Here is an 18225-nt window from a genome sequence, read left to right as displayed (position 1 = left end):
CCCCATCCACCCGTCCCAATCCCCATCCACCCGTCCCCATCCACCCGTCCCTAATTACCCGTCACCATCTAACCGTCACCATCCACCCGTCACCATCTAACCGTCACCATCCACACGTCCCCATCCACCCGTCCCCATCCACCCGTCACCATCCACCCGTCACCATCTAACCGTCACCATGTAACCGTCACCATCTAACCGTCACCATCCACCCGTCACCATCCACCCGTCCCCATCCACCCGTCCCCATCCACCCGTCACCATCTAACCGTCACCATCCACCCGTCACCATCTAACCGTCACCATCCACCCGTCCCCATCCACCCGTCCCCATCCACCCGTCCCCATCTAACCGTCACCATCCACCCGTCACCATCTAACCGTCACCATCCACCCGTCCCCATCCACCCGTCACCATCTAACCGTCCCCATCCACCCGTCCCCATCCACCCTTCCCCATCCACCCGTCACCATCCACCCGTCACCATCTAACCGTCACCATCCACCCGTCACCATCTAACCGTCACCATCCACCCGTCACCATCTAACCGTCACCATCCACCCGTCACCATCTAACCGTCACCATCCACCCGTCCCCATCCACCCGTCACCATCTAACCGTCACCATCCACCCATCACCATCCACCCGTCACCATCTAACCGTCACCATCCACCCGTCACCATCCACCCGTCCCCATCCACCCGTCACCATCTAACCGTCACCATCCACCCGTCACCGTCCACCCGTCCCCATCCACCCGTCACCATCTAACCGTCACCATCTAACCGTCACCATCCACCAGTCCCCATCCAACCGTCACCATCTAACCGTCACCATCCACCCGTCACCATCCACCCGTCACCATCTAACCGTCACCATCGTCCCGTCTCCATCTAACCGTCACCATCGTCCCGTCTCCATCGTACCGTCTCCATCTAACCGTCTCCATCGTCCCGTCTCCATCTAACTGTCTCCATCTAACCGTCACCATCGTCCCGTCTCCATCTCACCCTCTCCATCGTCCCGTCTCCATCAAACTGTATCCATCTAACCGTCTCCATCTCACCGTCTCCATCTAACCGTCCCCATCCACCCGTCCCCATCCACCCGTCCCCATCCCCATCCACCCGTCACCATCTAACCGTCACCATCCACCCGTCACCATTTAACCGTCACCATCTAACCGTCCCCATCCACCCGTCCCCATCCCCATCCACCCGTCCCATCCACCCGTCCCCATCCCCATCCACCCGTCCCAATCCCCATCCACCCGTCCCATCCACCCGTCCCCATCCCCATCCACCCGTCCCAATCCCCATCCACCCGTCCCCATCCACCCGTCCCCAATTACCCGTCACCATCTAACCGTCACCATCCACCCGTCACCATCTAACCGTCACCATCCACACGTCCCCATCCACCCGTCCCCATCCACCCGTCACCATCCACCCGTCACCATCCACCCGTCACCATCTAACCGTCACCATGTAACCGTCACAATCTAACCGTCACCATCCACCCGTCACCATCCACCCGTCCCCATCCACCCATCCCCATCCACCCGTCACCATCTAACCGTCACCATCCACCCGTCACCATCTAACCGTCACCATCCACCCGTCCCCATCCACCCGTCCCCATCCACCCGTCCCCATCTAACCGTCACCATCCACCCGTCACCATCTAACCGTCACCATCCACCCGTCCCCATCCACCCGTCCCCATCTAACATCCACCCGTCCACCCTTCCCCATCCCATCCACCCGTCCCATCACCCGTCCCCATCCACTTGTCACCATCTAACCGTCACCATCCACCCGTCACCATCCACCCGTCCCCATCCACCCGTCCCCATCCACCCGTCAAAATCTAACCATCACCATCCACCCGTCACCATCTAACCGTCACCATCCACCCGTCACCATCTAACCGTCACCATCCACCCGTCCCCATCCACCCGTCACCATCTAACCGTCACCATCCACCCATCACCATCCACCCGTCACCATCTAACCGTCACCATCCACCCGTCACCATCCACCCGTCACCATCTAACCGTCACCATCCACCCGTCCCCCCCCGTCCCCATCCACCCGTCACCATCTAACCGTCACCATCCAACCGTCACCATCCACCCGTCCCCATCCAACCGTCACCATCTAACCGTCACCATCCACCCGTCACCATCCACCCGTCCATCTAACCGTCACCATCTAACCCCGTCTCCATCTAACCGTCACCATCCACCGTCTCCATCGCCGTCCCATCTAACCGCTCCATCGTCCACCCATCTAACTGTCTCCATCTAACCCGTCACCATCGTCCCCGTCTCCATCCATCTCCATCCCGTCTCCATCATCCATCTAACCGTCTCCATCCACCGTCTCCATCTAACCGTCACCATCCATCCACCCGTCCCCATCCATCCATCCACGTCACCATCTAACCGTCACCATCCACCCGTCACCATCTAACCGTCACCATCCACCCGTCACCATCCACCCGTCACCATCTAACCGTCACCATCCACCCGTCACCCCCATCCACCCGTCTCCATCCACCGTCCCCATCCACCCGTCCCCATCCATCTATCCACCCCGTCCCCATCCACCCGTCCCCATCCACCGTCCCATCCCCATCCACCCGTCCCCATCCACCCGTCACCATCCATCCACATCCACCTGTCTCCATCCCCATCCACCCGTCCCCATCCACCCGTCCCCATCCACCCGTCACCATCTAACCGTCCCCATCCACCCGTCCCCATCCACCATCCCACCCGTCCCCATCCACCCGTCCCCGTCATCCCATCCACCCGTCCCCATCCACCCGTCCCCATCCACCCGTCCCCATCCACCCGTCACCATCCACCCGTCACCATCCAACCGTCACCATCCACCCGTCACCATCCACCCGTCACCATCTAACCGTCACCATCCACCCCCGTCACCATCCACCCGTCACCATCCACCCGTCACCATCCACCCGTCACCATCCACCCGTCCCCATCCACCCACCCCATCCACCCGTCCCATCCACCCGTCACCATCCACCCATCCCCATCCACCCGTCACCATCTAACCGTCCCCATCCACCCGTCCCCATCCACCCGTCACCATCCCGTCACCATCCCCATCCACCCACCATCCACCACGTCCCCACCAACCGTCACCATCTATCCACCGTCCCCATCCACCCGTCCCCATCCAACCATCTCCATCTAACCGTCACCATCGTCCGTCTCCATCTCACCGTCACCATCCACCCGTCACCATCGTCCGTCACCATCCCCGTCCCCATCCACCGTCTCCATCTATCCACCCGTCCATCTCCCCATCTAACCGTCCCCATCCACCCACCCCCATCCCCATCCACCCGTCCCCATCCACCCGTCACCATCTAACCGTCACCATCCACCCGTCATCCATCCACCCGTCCCCATCCACCCGTCCCCACCATCCACCCGTCCCCATCCACCACCATCCAACCGTCCCCATCCACCCGTCCCCATCCATCCACCCGTCCCCATCCACCCGTCCCCATCCACCCGTCTAACCATCCACCATCCCCATCCCCATCCACCCGTCCCCATCCACCGTCACCATCCACCCGTCCCCATCCACCCGTCCCCATCCATCCACCCGTCATCCACCCGTCCCCATCCCCATCCACCGTCACCATCCACCCGTCCCCCATCCATCCACCGTCACCATCTAACCGTCACCATCCACCCGTCCACCATCCACCATCCCCATCCACCATCTCATCCACCCGTCACCATCCACCCGTCCCCATCCACCGTCACCATCCCCATCTCAACCGTCCCCATCCACCCATCCAACCGTCTCCATCTCACCGTCCCATCCACCCGTCTCCATCTCCCCATCCACCCGTCCCCCACCGTCCCCATCCACCCGTCCCCATCCATCCACCGTCCCCATCCAACCGTCCCACCCGTCACCATCCACCCGTCCCATCCACCCGTCCCATCCACCGTCACCATCCATCCCCATCCACCCGTCCCCATCCAACCGTCCCCATCCACCACCCGTCCCCATCCACCCGTCACCATCCAACCGTCCCCATCCACCCATCCCCATCCCCATCCACCCGTCCCCATCCACCCGTCACCATCCAACCGTCCCATCCACCCGTCCCATCCCCATCCACCCGTCCCCATCCACCATCCCCATCCATCCCCATCCACCCGTCCCCATCCCCATCATCACCCGTCCCCATCCACCCGTCCCCATCCACCCGTCCCCATCCACCCGTCCCCATCCAACCGTCCCCATCCACCCGTCCCCATCCACCCGTCCCCATCCACCCGTCCCCATCCCGTCCACCATCCCCCATCCACCCGTCACCATCCACCCCGTCCCATCCACCGTCCCCATCCACCCGTCACCATCCCGTCACCATCCACCGTCCCACCACCCGTCCCATCCACCCGTCCCCATCCACCCGTCACCATCCACCCGTCACCATCCACCATCCACCCGTCACCATCCACCCGTCCCCATCCAACCGTCACCATCCACCCGTCCCCATCCCCCATCCACCCGTCACCATCCACCCGTCACCATCTAACCGTCACCATCTAACCGTCCCCATCCACCCGTCACCATCTCCCCATCCACCCGTCCCCATCCACCCGTCACCATCCACCCGTCCCCATCCACCCGTCCCCATCCACCCGTCCCATCCAACCGTCGTCACCATCTAACCGTCACCATCCACCCGTCACCATCCACCCGTCACCATCTAACCGTCACCATCCACCCGTCACCATCTAACCGTCACCATCCACCCGTCCCCATCCAACCGTCACCATCCACCGTCCCATCCACCCGTCCCCATCCACCCGTCACCATCTAACTTCCATCCACCCGTCACCATCCACCCGTCCGTCTTCACCATCTAACCCGTCCCCATCCACCCGTCACCATCCAACCGTCTCCATCCACCCCGTCACCATCCACCGTCACCATCTAACCGTCACCATCCACCGTCACCATCTAACCGTCCCCATCCACCCGTCCCCATCCACCCGTCACCATCCAACCGTCCCCATCCACCCGTCCCCACCATCCACCCGTCACCCATCTAACCGTCACCATCCACCCCGTCACCATCCACCCGTCCCCATCCACCCGTCACCCATCCCCATCCAATCCCCATCCACCCGTCACCATCCACCCGTCCCCATCCACCCGTCCCCATCCCCATCCACCCGTCCCCATCCACCCGTCACCATCCAACCGTCCCCATCCACCCGTCACCCCATCCACCGTCCCCATCCACCCGTCCCCATCCATCCACCCCGTCCCCATCCACCCGTCCCCATCCCCCGTCCCCATCCACCCGTCCCCACCCCATCCACCCGTCCCCATCCACCCGTCCCCATCCACCCGTCCCATCCAACCGTCACCATCTAACCGTCACCATCCACCCGTCACCATCCACCCGTCCCCATCCACCCGTCACCATCCATCCCCATCCACCCGTCACCATCCACCCGTCCCCATCCACCCGTCACCATCCACCCGTCACCATCTAACCGTCACCATCCACCCGTCACCATCTAACCGTCACCATCCACCCGTCCCCATCCACCATCCACCACCCGTCACCATCCACCCGTCACCATCTAACCGTCACCATCCAACCGTCACCATCCACCCGTCACCATCCACCCGTCACCATCCACCCGTCACCATCTATCCACCATCGTCACCATCTAACCCATCCACCCGTCACCATCTAACCGTCACCATCCACCCGTCACCATCCACCCGTCCCATCTAACCGTCACCATCCACCCGTCACCATCCACCCGTCACCATCTAACCGTCACCATCCACCCGTCACCATCCACCCGTCACCATCTAACCGTCACCATCCACCCGTCACCATCCACCCGTCACCATCCACCCGTCACCACCATCTAACCGTCACCATCCACCCGTCACCATCCACCCGTCACCATCCAACCGTCACCATCCAACCGTCACCATCCACCCGTCACCATCCACCCGTCACCATCTAACCGTCACCATCCACCACCATCCCGTCACCATCCACCCCCGTCACCATCCACCCGTCACCATCCAACCGTCACCATCCACCCGTCACCATCCACCCGTCACCATCCACCCGTCACCATCTAACCGTCACCATCCACCCGTCCCCATCCACCCGTCACCATCTAACCGTCACCATCCACCCGTCACCATCCACCCGTCACCATCCACCCGTCACCATCTAACCGTCACCATCCACCCGTCACCATCCACCCGTCCCCACCCGTCACCATCCACCCGTCACCATCCAACCGTCACCATCCACCCGTCACCATCCACCCGTCACCATCTCACCATCCACCCGTCACCATCCACCCGTCACCATCCACCCGTAATCCACCCGTCACCATCTAACCGTCACCATCCACCCGTCCCCATCCACCCGTCACCATCTAACCGTCACCATCCACCCGTCATCCATCCACCGTCACCATCCACCCGTCACCATCCAACCGTCACCATCCACCCGTCCATCCACCCACCATCCACCCGTCACCATCCACCCGTCCCCATCCACCCGTCACCATCCACCATCTACCCGTCACCATCCACCCGTCACCCATCCACCCGTCACCATCCACCCGTCACCATCTAACCGTCACCATCCACCCGTCACCATCCACCGTCACCATCTCCACCACCCGTCACCATCCACCCGTCACCATCCACCCGTCCCCATCCACCCGTCACCATCCACCCGTCACCATCTAACCGTCACCATCTACCCGTCACCATCCACCCGTCCATCCACCCGTCACCATCTACCCATCCACCCGTCACCATCCACCCGTCACCATCCACCCGTCACCATCTAACCGTCACCATCCACCCCATCCACCATCCACCGTCACCATCCCCATCATCCACCCGTCACCATCCCACCCGTCCCATCCACCCGTCACCATCCACCCGTCCCCATCCACCCGTCACCCCGTCACCATCCACCCGTCACCATCCACCATCCACCCGTCCCCATCCACCCGTCACCATCCACCCGTCACCATCTAACCGTCACCATCCACCCGTCACCATCCACCCGTCCCCATCCACCCGTCACCATCCACCATCCACCCGTCACCATCCAACCCGTCACCATCCACCCGTCACCATCCACCCGTCACCATCCACCCGTCACCATCCAACCGTCACCATCCACCGTCACCATCCACCCGTCACCATCCACCCGTCCCATCCACCCGTCACCATCCACCGTCACCATCCACCCGTCCCCATCCACCCGTCACCATCTAACCGTCACCATCATCCCATCCACCCGTCCCCATCCACCCGTCACCATCTAACCGTCACCATCTAACCGTCACCATCCACCCGTCCCCATCCACCCGTCACCATCTAACCGTCACCATCCACCCGTCACCATCCACCCGTCACCATCCACCCGTCCCCATCCACCCGTCCCCACCATCCACCCGTCACCATCCACCCGTCCCCATCCACCCGTCCCCATCCACCCGTCCCCATCCCCCATCCACCCGTCCCCATCCACCCGTCACCCATCCACCCGTCCCATCCACCGTCACCATCCACCCGTCCCCATCCACCCGTCACCATCCACCCGTCACCATCCACCCGTCACCATCCAACCGTCACCATCTAACCGTCACCATCCACCCGTCACCATCCACCCGTCACCATCTAACCGTCACCATCCACCCGTCACCATCTAACCGTCACCATCCACCCGTCACCATCCAACCGTCACCATCCACCCGTCCCCATCCACCCGTCACCATCCACCCGTCACCATCTAACCGTCACCATCCACCCGTCACCATCCACCCGTCACCATCCACCCGTCACCATCCACCCGTCACCATCTAACCGTCACCATCCACCCGTCACCATCCACCCGTCACCATCCACCCGTCACCATCTAACCGTCACCATCCACCCGTCACCATCTAACCGTCACCCCATCCACCCGTCACCATCCACCCGTCACCATCCAACCGTCACCATCCACCCGTCACCATCTAACCACCATCTAACCGTCACCATCCACCCGTCATCCACCCGTCCCATCTAACCGTCACCATCTAACCGTCACCATCCACCCGTCCCCATCCACCCGTCACCATCTAACCGTCACCATCCACCCGTCACCATCTAACCGTCACCATCTAACCGTCCCCATCCACCCGTCCCCATCCCCATCCACCCGTCTCCATCCACCTGTCCCCATCCACCCGTCCCCATCCACCCGTCCCCATCCCCATCCACCCGTCCCCATCCACCCGTCCCCATCCACCCGTCCCCATCCACCCGTCACCATCTAACCGTCACCATCCACCCGTCACCATCTAACCGTCACCATCCACCCGTCCCCATCCACCCGTCCCCATCCACCCGTCCCCATCCACCCGTCACCATCCACCCGTCACCATCTAACTGTCACCATCTAACCGTCACCATCTAACCGTCACCATCCACCCGTCACCATCCACCCGTCACCATCCACCCGTCACCATCCACCCGTCACCATCTAACCGTCACCATCCACCCGTCACCATCTAACCGTCACCATCCACCATCGTCCCCCATCCACCCGTCACCATCTAACCGTCACCATCCACCCGTCACCATCTAACCGTCACCATCCACCCGTCACCATCCACCCGTCACCATCCACCCGTCCCCATCCACCCGTCACCATCCACCCGTCCCCATCCACCCGTCACCATCTAACCGTCACCATCTAACCTTCACCATCCACCCGTCCCCATCCACCCGTCACTATCTAACCGTCACCATCTAACCGTCACCATCTAACCGTCACCATCCACCCGTCCCCATCCACCCGTCCCCATCCACCCGTCACCATCTAACCGTCACCATCCACTGTCACCATCCACCCGTTACCATCCACCCGTCACCATCTAACCGTCACCATCCACCCGTCACCATCCACCCGTCACCCTCCAACCGTCACCATCCACCCGTCACCATCCACCCGTCCCCATCCACCCGTCACCATCTAACCGTCACCATCCACCCGTCCCCATCCACCCGTCACCATCTAACCGTCACCATCTAACCTTCACCATCCACCCGTCCCCATCCACCCGTCACCATCTAACCGTCACCATCTAACCGTCACCATCCACCCGTCCCCATCCACCCGTCACCATCTAACCGTCACCATCCACCCGTCACCATCTAACCGTCACCATCTAACCGTCCCCATCCACCCGTCCCCATCCCCATCCACCCGTCTCCATCCACCTGTCCCCATCCACCCGTCCCCATCCACCCGTCCCCATCCCCATCCACCCGTCCCCATCCACCCGTCCCCATCCACCCGTCCCCATCCACCCGTCCCCATCCACCCGTCACCATCTAACCGTCACCATCCACCCGTCACCATCTAACCGTCACCATCCACACGTCCCCATCCACCCGTCCCCATCCACCCGTCACCATCCACCCGTCACCATCTAACTGTCACCATCTAACCGTCACCATCTAACCGTCACCATCCACCCGTCACCATCTAAACGTCACCATCCACCCGTCACCATCTAACCGTCACCATCCACCCGTCACCATCTAACCGTCACCATCCACTCGTCCCCATCCACCCGTCACCATCTAACCGTCACCATCCACCCGTCACCATCCACCCGTCACCATCTAACCATCACCATCCACCCGTCACCATCCACCCGTCCCCATCTAACCGTCACCATCCACCCGTCACCATCCACCCGTCCCCATCCACCCGTCACCATCTAACCGTCACCATCTAACCTTCACCATCCACCCGTCCCCATCCACCCGTCACTATCTAACCGTCACCATCTAACCGTCACCATCCACCCGTCCCCATCCACCCGTCCCCATCCACCCGTCACCATCTAACCGTCACCATCCACTGTCACCATCCACCCGTCACCATCCACCCGTCACCATCTAACCATCACCATCTAACCGTCACCATCCACCCGTCACCATCCACCCGTCACCATCTAACCGTCACCATCCACCCGTCACCATCCACCCGTCCCCATCCACCCGTCACCATCTAACCGTCCCCATCCACCCTTCCCCATCCACCTGTCCCCATCCACCCGTCCCCATCCACCCGTCACCATCCACCCGTCACCATCCACCCGTCACCATGGCACTGAGAAACACCGCAGGAGAGACATTTCACAAGGCTCCTACTCCAACACTACTACGTCATTTGTTTTTGTGGCGGCCAAACAGTTTAAATAAATAAATTAAGTAACTAAAGAGCAATAAGCAGGTTCCAGAGTACATTAGGCGTAACATTAGAGGGGGGGAATAATCAGAAATGAGTAGCCCTGGCTGGAATCAAATTACACATAGGAGAGGGAACTGGCATTCAACAAAATATAAATGACTTCTGTGGGAGTGGGGTAGAGTCCGCAGAGGACCACAGGCTAACGATTGTTTTGGCCAGGTTGGGTCTGCACCACACTCCTGGGGGTGTAGGGGGTTACTGAAGGCTGACCATCACACATACACTGAGACGTACTACACACACACACACACATTGCAAAACACACGCAGAGTGCGCTCCACTAGAGCATACTGTATTGATCCCCTCTCCTAATTTCCTAATTAGTTTTTATTGGATTTCATAATCGTCATCAGGACACATCACACGAAACTCAAAACCCCAGCAACAATTTCTGCCCTCCTAAACATAATTCCTGTGAGTTTCTGTGTTTTGTTTTTTTCAAACTGTGAAAATGAAGCTGTATATTCAATTTCCAGTCCCCAGCTGTGAAGGCAAACAACCCTCTCTCTCTGTTTTACTCCCATCACCAGAACTCCTTGGATAGCAAACACTGCACAAACACGCCACTTCTCCCATGTGCAGTAAGTGATGTTTAGCATGGCACATTTTCTGCATGATCTGCTGCGATCTGTCACACTCCGACTCTCTCCCCAGCCGCCCCTCACTTGTAGCACTTGTTAAACTTAATGCCAGCGCAGAACGACGCAATGGGGAAAGAAAGACTGTCCCTCCCTCCCTGAGTCAATGCCACTGGCTCCTATCATTGCATCATGGGAGGAAGGAAGTTTGAGATATGTTGGAGGCACAGGTCAGAGACTGGCACACTTCCTGTTTTGCCGTTCCCTTCACTAGAAAGGGGAGATAAAGGGGGTTGTGGGAAATGTTCTCAGTAAACTACAATTGACCTTGGCTCAAAATGACCAAAATGTCATCTTTCCTGCTTTGCTCTTATGGGTACACTCACAATGGCCGCCAGTCATTATGTATCATTGAGTTGAATGCACAGCCATTCTCACCATATATACACTGTTGATAATGGCAGACCCTGGCACTTGACCTCTCAGGGAGAGTGGGATACGCAAAAAACACATTTCCAATTCCCAAACTCATATTAACACACACTTGTACATGTGTGAAATAGGACAAATATAAGCAGCCACCAAATGATTATTATTAATTATTATGCTACACTTGCCATTCTGAACGCAGGAAAATATCCCAGAGTTTCTGTGAATCACTGACAACATCCTAACTGGTTAACGGTTATTACACAACACAAATGTGTTTTGGTAGAACGCCTGGGCTGTTGAAAGACATGAGGAAAGAGCTTCTCATAATGTGGAAGTTGTGAGAAGGGGTCAATGAGGAGCACTAACTGTCTATTAACTAACCTCTGGTGTTTGGGAAGGCCTTTAACACACCAATGATTATTACCTGACCATGTGACTTTCCCAGGAAAAACAGGAGACGTTCTCAGTCAGGTCATCCTGGCCCAATGACACCTGTTTTGTTTTCCTAGAAATAACAAGACAGAATGGCAAGGGTTTGTGGTATTTCACTGGAAAGACTGTCCCTGAAGATGAGGGGTCTCAGTTAGTCTGTCAGCACTTCTGCTCTGCTACCATGACCCTTCTTTCCACAGAAGTCCTACTGGAGATTCTGGTAGACAAGACCTGATAGTTCTAGCAAGACCTAACCTTAGATCAGTGTGTAAAGGGGAACTCCATTCCTATGACAAGAGGTCAAGACCCAGAAGTGTTCCATCTCGAAGTCCCGCCCCCTAGCCAACTGAACTACTCTCATTATGTGTCCATGGACAGATGTTAAATGGCATGGCGTTCTGATTTCTACTCTCTTTCCCTCAATGATGGGCCATTTTCACTGGTGCTGATTTAAATGAGCACTTGAAACAAGCTACGTGGGCTATAAAACATGTTTAAGCCGGAGGTCTGTGGGGGTAGTGAATAAAGCCATTAATGTGGACTATCCAGGCACTTAGGTAATGAGGAGGTATAGAGAAGGGGAATGAGGACAGGGGGAGATGTTATGGGTGCATCTCAATAGTTCAACTTGGATTCCTCTGCTCGTCTCCTCTATTGCATTTTCACTGAACCAAAAAGACAGGGATAGGCTATAGGTGGAGAAAAAAGAACTCCTTCTGTGGTCTGAGGTGTTTGTGCCCCCGTGTGCATCCACGTGTGTGCGTGTGAGGGCCACAGGTCAGCGGAAGAGGGCTTAAATCCCAGTGAAGATGTTTTTGGCCTTGATCACCCCGCCGATCGATCCCTGGCTGATTCCCTCTCAGATACGTCTTATTTTATTAGTGGTTTCGGCCTTCTGCTGGCCCATTCCGCTGTGATCAATATGGCCTGCCGGACGGCCCGTATTTTTCTCACTTTTAGTGCCTTAACGCTGTTTAACCGTGTCACCTGATAAACGGCGGGCCCTCCCCAAACGCTGATTTCCTATTGATTTCTCCCTCCATTCCGCCATCTCTCGCTTCGTCACTCTCCCATTGTTTTTATCTCCAGTTATCTCCTCCCTTCCTCTCTCCATCCTTCTGTTCCACCTCCATGATGAGACCGCGGTCCTGTCAGCCATTTTAGGAGAGCCCAGGTAGTGGAGGTGGTTTGGTGAACGATGCTGGCCTGCTGAGTAAACTTGCCTGGAGACCAATTACCAAATGACCAATGAGCTCAGAGGCCTACACAGTCTTGCGGGACGCAGATGATCCGATTTCAAACTCAGTCCATTTGGGACTTGAGTATGTGAGAGTTCACTGCTCTAGAAGCGTTTGGTATTGCCTAAGAGGAACTGGGTCCAGAGTGAGGTGATTGGGCACCAAGCATCCACTGAGCACTGAGCACGTGTGTGTGTGTGTGTGTGTGTGTGTGTGTGTGTGTGTGTGTGTGTGTGTGTGTGTGTGTGTGTGTGTGTGTGTGTGTGTGTGTGTGTGTGTGTGTGTGTGTGTGTGTGTGTGTGTGTGTGTGTGTGTGTGTGTGTGTGTCTTTGTAATGGTGTTTGTGTGAGGATATGAAGACACAAAGCATCTAGAAAGCAGTATACAGAGGCAGTGCCATGCAACAGATACCATGATAACCTGGCTATGGACAGCTCCATCCATCACAGGCTGTAGTCCTGATGATGAAAGCAGTGTTGGACAGGAGGAGCAGAATAGGACGAGAGCTCCTCTAGGGCAGAACACCACGTTTTTCAGAGTTTTGAGAATGTGAGTTCCTCATGCATTGACAAGATGTTGTTATCAGTAAATTAATCTTTCCTTCCAGGAGATGATCAACAGAAAAAAATATATTGGGAAGAAGATGAAGATAAGCCAATGACCTGCTGTGTTCGACCTGACAAACATACACAAAATCAGTCACGATCACGAGATGTCCTGTAGCATCAGATAGTAGCAGATCATTTAGAAGGGGAGAAGGGACAAGATAAGAGCCACTGTCTACCTGAAGGCTTCAGCTTCCTCTGTCCAATCTTCCTCCTCTCTCTGTCTGCATTATTCATGCCAAATTAAACCTGCTCCCTGTCTGGGAAAACCAGCCACACACACACACACCCTGGCCTTTATTGATCCCTCATCTCTGAAGTACTTCCTGCCCCAATGCCATTAATACCATGAAACACAGACCCTTATCACCAGCCACTTTAAGGACCATTGGCTAGCTTGGGCCTGGATGTGTGTCACAATATTATCCCAATATCAGACTTCCTGGATTTAACCAGGGAAAGATTATTGGCATTAATGTGGGGAAATCCTCACTCTCTGGAATGAGTATACACAGACCCCATCAGAGCTGACCCCCACTGTGACCCAAACAGAGAAAAGCTACTGTTATCAACTGACACAACCCACTAAAGAAAACATTACCTCGTACAAGCTCCCTCTTAGGTGAATCTAGAATAAAACCCACAACACACTTAAGCCCACTGATAGACATCTGGCTTGAACTGTAAATGAGTAAAGGGACACCATAAACATCTGTTAAAGTCTAGCAATGCGACCTGACTCTTTTTATTAGGCCTCGCACCCTTTTACAATGCGTTAAGTGATAAACTGACATTTACAGCCAACCCTGCCAAGTTACACAGAGAGGGCAGCGCACAGCACAGAGAAACAGACCGTGAAGTAGCCTAATAACGAGAGGGAGTGGGAGTGAGCACACATTTTCTATTAACACTAGAGAGAGGAGTTGAAGGGGTCGACTGCTAAGAGAGGAGTCGTATCTCCAATCACCAATGCGCCCCTCACCGCCACTTGCCCCCAAACCCAAGTATCAAGCTTCAACCAGAGGAGCTTGACCACCACCTAGTGTTCATGGCATGACACTGCCGCGACGCCCCACTCCAGACACATTAATCATGACCAAGGGAGTGTAAAATTCAATCGGCTCCTTCCATCCATTTCGAGTGTAGCAGACTGAAGGCCGGCCTTGTAGTGCCTGAGAAAGGAGGGATGAGGGGGGAAAAGAAGAGAAAAAAAGGAGGCGCTCCCTACACTTCATCAGGACCCCTACTTCATAACAAATGGAGTGTCTCTCTGGCGGAGGAGTGCCATCAGAAACGCGCGTTCTCTCTATCCATTTCATTCCGGCGCTGGAGGAAGGGTCAGGGAGGGAGCAGTGGATGCGCGTCGTGCTCTCCGCTCCCCCGCTTCCCCAGTCACACAGTAAACTACCTTTTAGGAATTGTTTCTCAATAAGAAATGATCAGTCCATTTATCTGCGCCAGGCGGGCCTGTCTTCTCACCCAGACCTCCAATATTTTTCGTTTGACCTGATCAGGGCTATAAACTAGACCGAGACACTTTCAATTTGTCACCCGGGGAGCCCACTAACCAGCCTCGCACAATTGATTGCATCCACCATTCCAAATGTAAAAACTCCTCCCGCGGTTGAAATTCTTTCTGGTCTTTTCCTTTTCATTTTATATTCTCTACTACTTAACATTTAAGCCAAAATGTTACAAACCCTCCGCCCAGTCCATCCCACCATGTCCTGTACATACTGAAAAAGCCCGTTGAAACTGAAGCCTGCTTTGTAGCGTATGTTGTCTATTTAATATCCATGTTTCGCCGTTTTTGAAGATATGTTTATTTTTAAGCAATGCAAACTGTGAGAAGAATTCAATCCTTCAATTATATAATATTTTATAAAGAGAGATCATTTGGAATATAATATAGTGTCCATTAGTGACTACGCAGTATGTATGAGGCAGTACTGGTAAGATCTTACACAATCCTCAGCTAAACGTTTTTTTGCGCACAATGTTAAATAAAAAGGTCAATAGTTCTTCCTGGGAATACAACAGCAGCTCTCACACTCACTTAGTCATAACAGAGCAGAACGTAAAATGCTATTTGAACTATTATTCAACAGTATTAACCCTCTGCACATGTTTGGGCCCTTTGACTCTGGCCATTTATTAGAATATGTTAATGTGTGGCCAAACAGGATGGAAGACCATCATGTGAGTGGTTATATTTGCCAATATGTTGCCACAGGTTTACTATCTAGGTCTAGGATGTCAACTAAATGTGTCAGTCCCCCCTACCTCTAGACACTTCTCATAGCCCTAGAAGAATGATCTGATGGGTACAAGCTGCCTCTCGGTCTGCAACTTAACTTACACCCATACCTATGAAACGGGTGAGCTGTAATAAACCTTATCTCATCCCCAACTCAGATTTAACTCAAATTCATCAGCATTTGTACATTTTTACAACAGCTATCCTTTCCTTACAAGAGATGAAAAACAAACTGATAATAGGAAGCTAAAATGAAATTCAACTAATCTCAGCACCCTCCAAGACTACAGTTCAACTAACCTGCTGTATATTATTGATCAACTGACATATTGCTTTATACAATTACACGTTCATAGTGACAAAAAAACATGTAGGTGTAGACGTGGACACTTCGCTTGAATGACAGATAGGAAACAATAACCAGATTGTTTTCTTTCAAAACATGTGTAAACTTTGAACAGGGGGGGTAGGCCTTAATTACAATCTAAACATGACATGCCTCCCCTCCAGAACACTTGATCACTGTTAAACATTCTTCAAATTGACTCAAACACGTCAATGATTGTTTAAATGGTGGTCTAAAAGACGGAAAGGAAGACAGTGGACCTAACACACACGACCCGTTCAAACTGCTGCCTCGTCTAAATCCTGTGGTCCAATGAGCTACTATGAATCACTAACAGATGTGGCTGTCACTCCTCCTGTCATCCCATGGTTGGAGAACTAGAATGGGCAACTGAGTGGAACTGGAAAGCAGGTTTGGTAACACTGTTTTACAGACCCGAACACCTAGATGTAAGCTAAAGCAGAAATGCAGCCTAGATCAAGGACAGAGGGGCGACTCCTTTCTCGCCTAGACACCGAGGTAGAATATCCCATCAACAGGGTTGGGATGACAACTGTCGCGATAACTTCCTATCAATAGGGCTGTAAGTGATATTGAAGTGAGATAACTTTAGAGACAGTAAATCTTCTTTAGATGAGGGAGCGTGGACACCTTTGAAATGTTGAGAACACACATGGGGCTCATCAGGCTACCAGTTTGTTGTAAAACTACCAGCTCTATCCCTTCACCTTGGCTTGGACAGCATCTGCCAGACTGCCAACCAGCATAGTTATTTTTAACTAGGCTACTCATCATAGAATGATCATTGGAGCTAATGGTTATTGTCCTTATTCCAATTAGGCTAGTGGCCAGTTAGCGCCTTACAGCATCTTGTTTGTTTGGTCAAAAGTTAAAATAATTCTAACCATTAGGAGGAACCCTGTTTACTCTTGATATGTATTAGGCTACTGTTTAATTGTTTTATTGAACGTGGGGGGTAGCCCTGACCAGGACTCAAACCTGGGTACAGGGGCTGTCAAGTTAACACCTTTACCATTATGCCAAGCGGTCCCTGTTGATGAAGTGTTTACGTGTTGGTTTCAGGTCAGTACATTACCCCCTTCCTTCAGCAAAGCGTGTCCCCAAATTTCTCAATACTAAATCCCTAGAACTGAGACGATAAGTGACTATCGACACATCATACCGGTCACTTATCGCAGGCAATGTGCTGATATCGTTCATTATGATAACAAGCCTATACTAGAGAAATGTGATAGTGGGCTACAAACATCAAACTAGTAGCTTAAAGGATAATACATTGTTTTAAAAGGTGCAGCACATTGTTATAAAAATATCATTATATTATTGTCTAACATCACCATTAACTTACATCTGGTGTTTGGTTTTCTGGGTTTCTCTCCAGGACAGAGTGGCCATTTCACTGTGCAGGTACTACTTTGTATGGTATCTTTTTGGTTTACAAATTATTTTGCTGGTGATATAACTATGGTCAGCATTTTTCTTTATTGAATAAATAATCTAAAATGGGTATATTTGAAATGCATATGCTGTACGGAAGCATTCATGTTGAAAAGTTTTCGGGTTAGGCTAATCATATTTAGCCTACCGATATGCCTTTGGTATCTTCCAGGTATGGCAGGGCTATAAAAGGTTTGATATGCCTTTGGTATCTTCCAGGTATGGCAGGGCTATAAAAGGTTTGATATGCCTTTGGTATCTTCCAGGTATGGCAGGGCTATAAAAGGTTTAAGTGAAGTGTCAGGAGTGACTTTCATATCAGGTTATAACAGGTTAGGATCAAGTGTGTTAGGGTTATGAAAATAAAAACCATACAAGACAAAAACAGCCTGGTGCCATGACTCCCTCCTTCCACTCCACCAAGTGGTTGCCAGTGCCATCCTTTTAAGAGTCACAACAAATTTCAAGTTCATTTCGCAAGAGGTCCTAGGTCTCTTTCTTACATTTCAG

The sequence above is a fragment of the Oncorhynchus masou genome, chromosome 33 (genome assembly GCF_036934945.1).
Source record: "Oncorhynchus masou masou isolate Uvic2021 chromosome 33, UVic_Omas_1.1, whole genome shotgun sequence".
NCBI classification, from domain to species: Eukaryota; Metazoa; Chordata; class Actinopteri; order Salmoniformes; family Salmonidae; genus Oncorhynchus; species Oncorhynchus masou.
Note: the sequence above shows the minus strand (reverse complement) of the source record.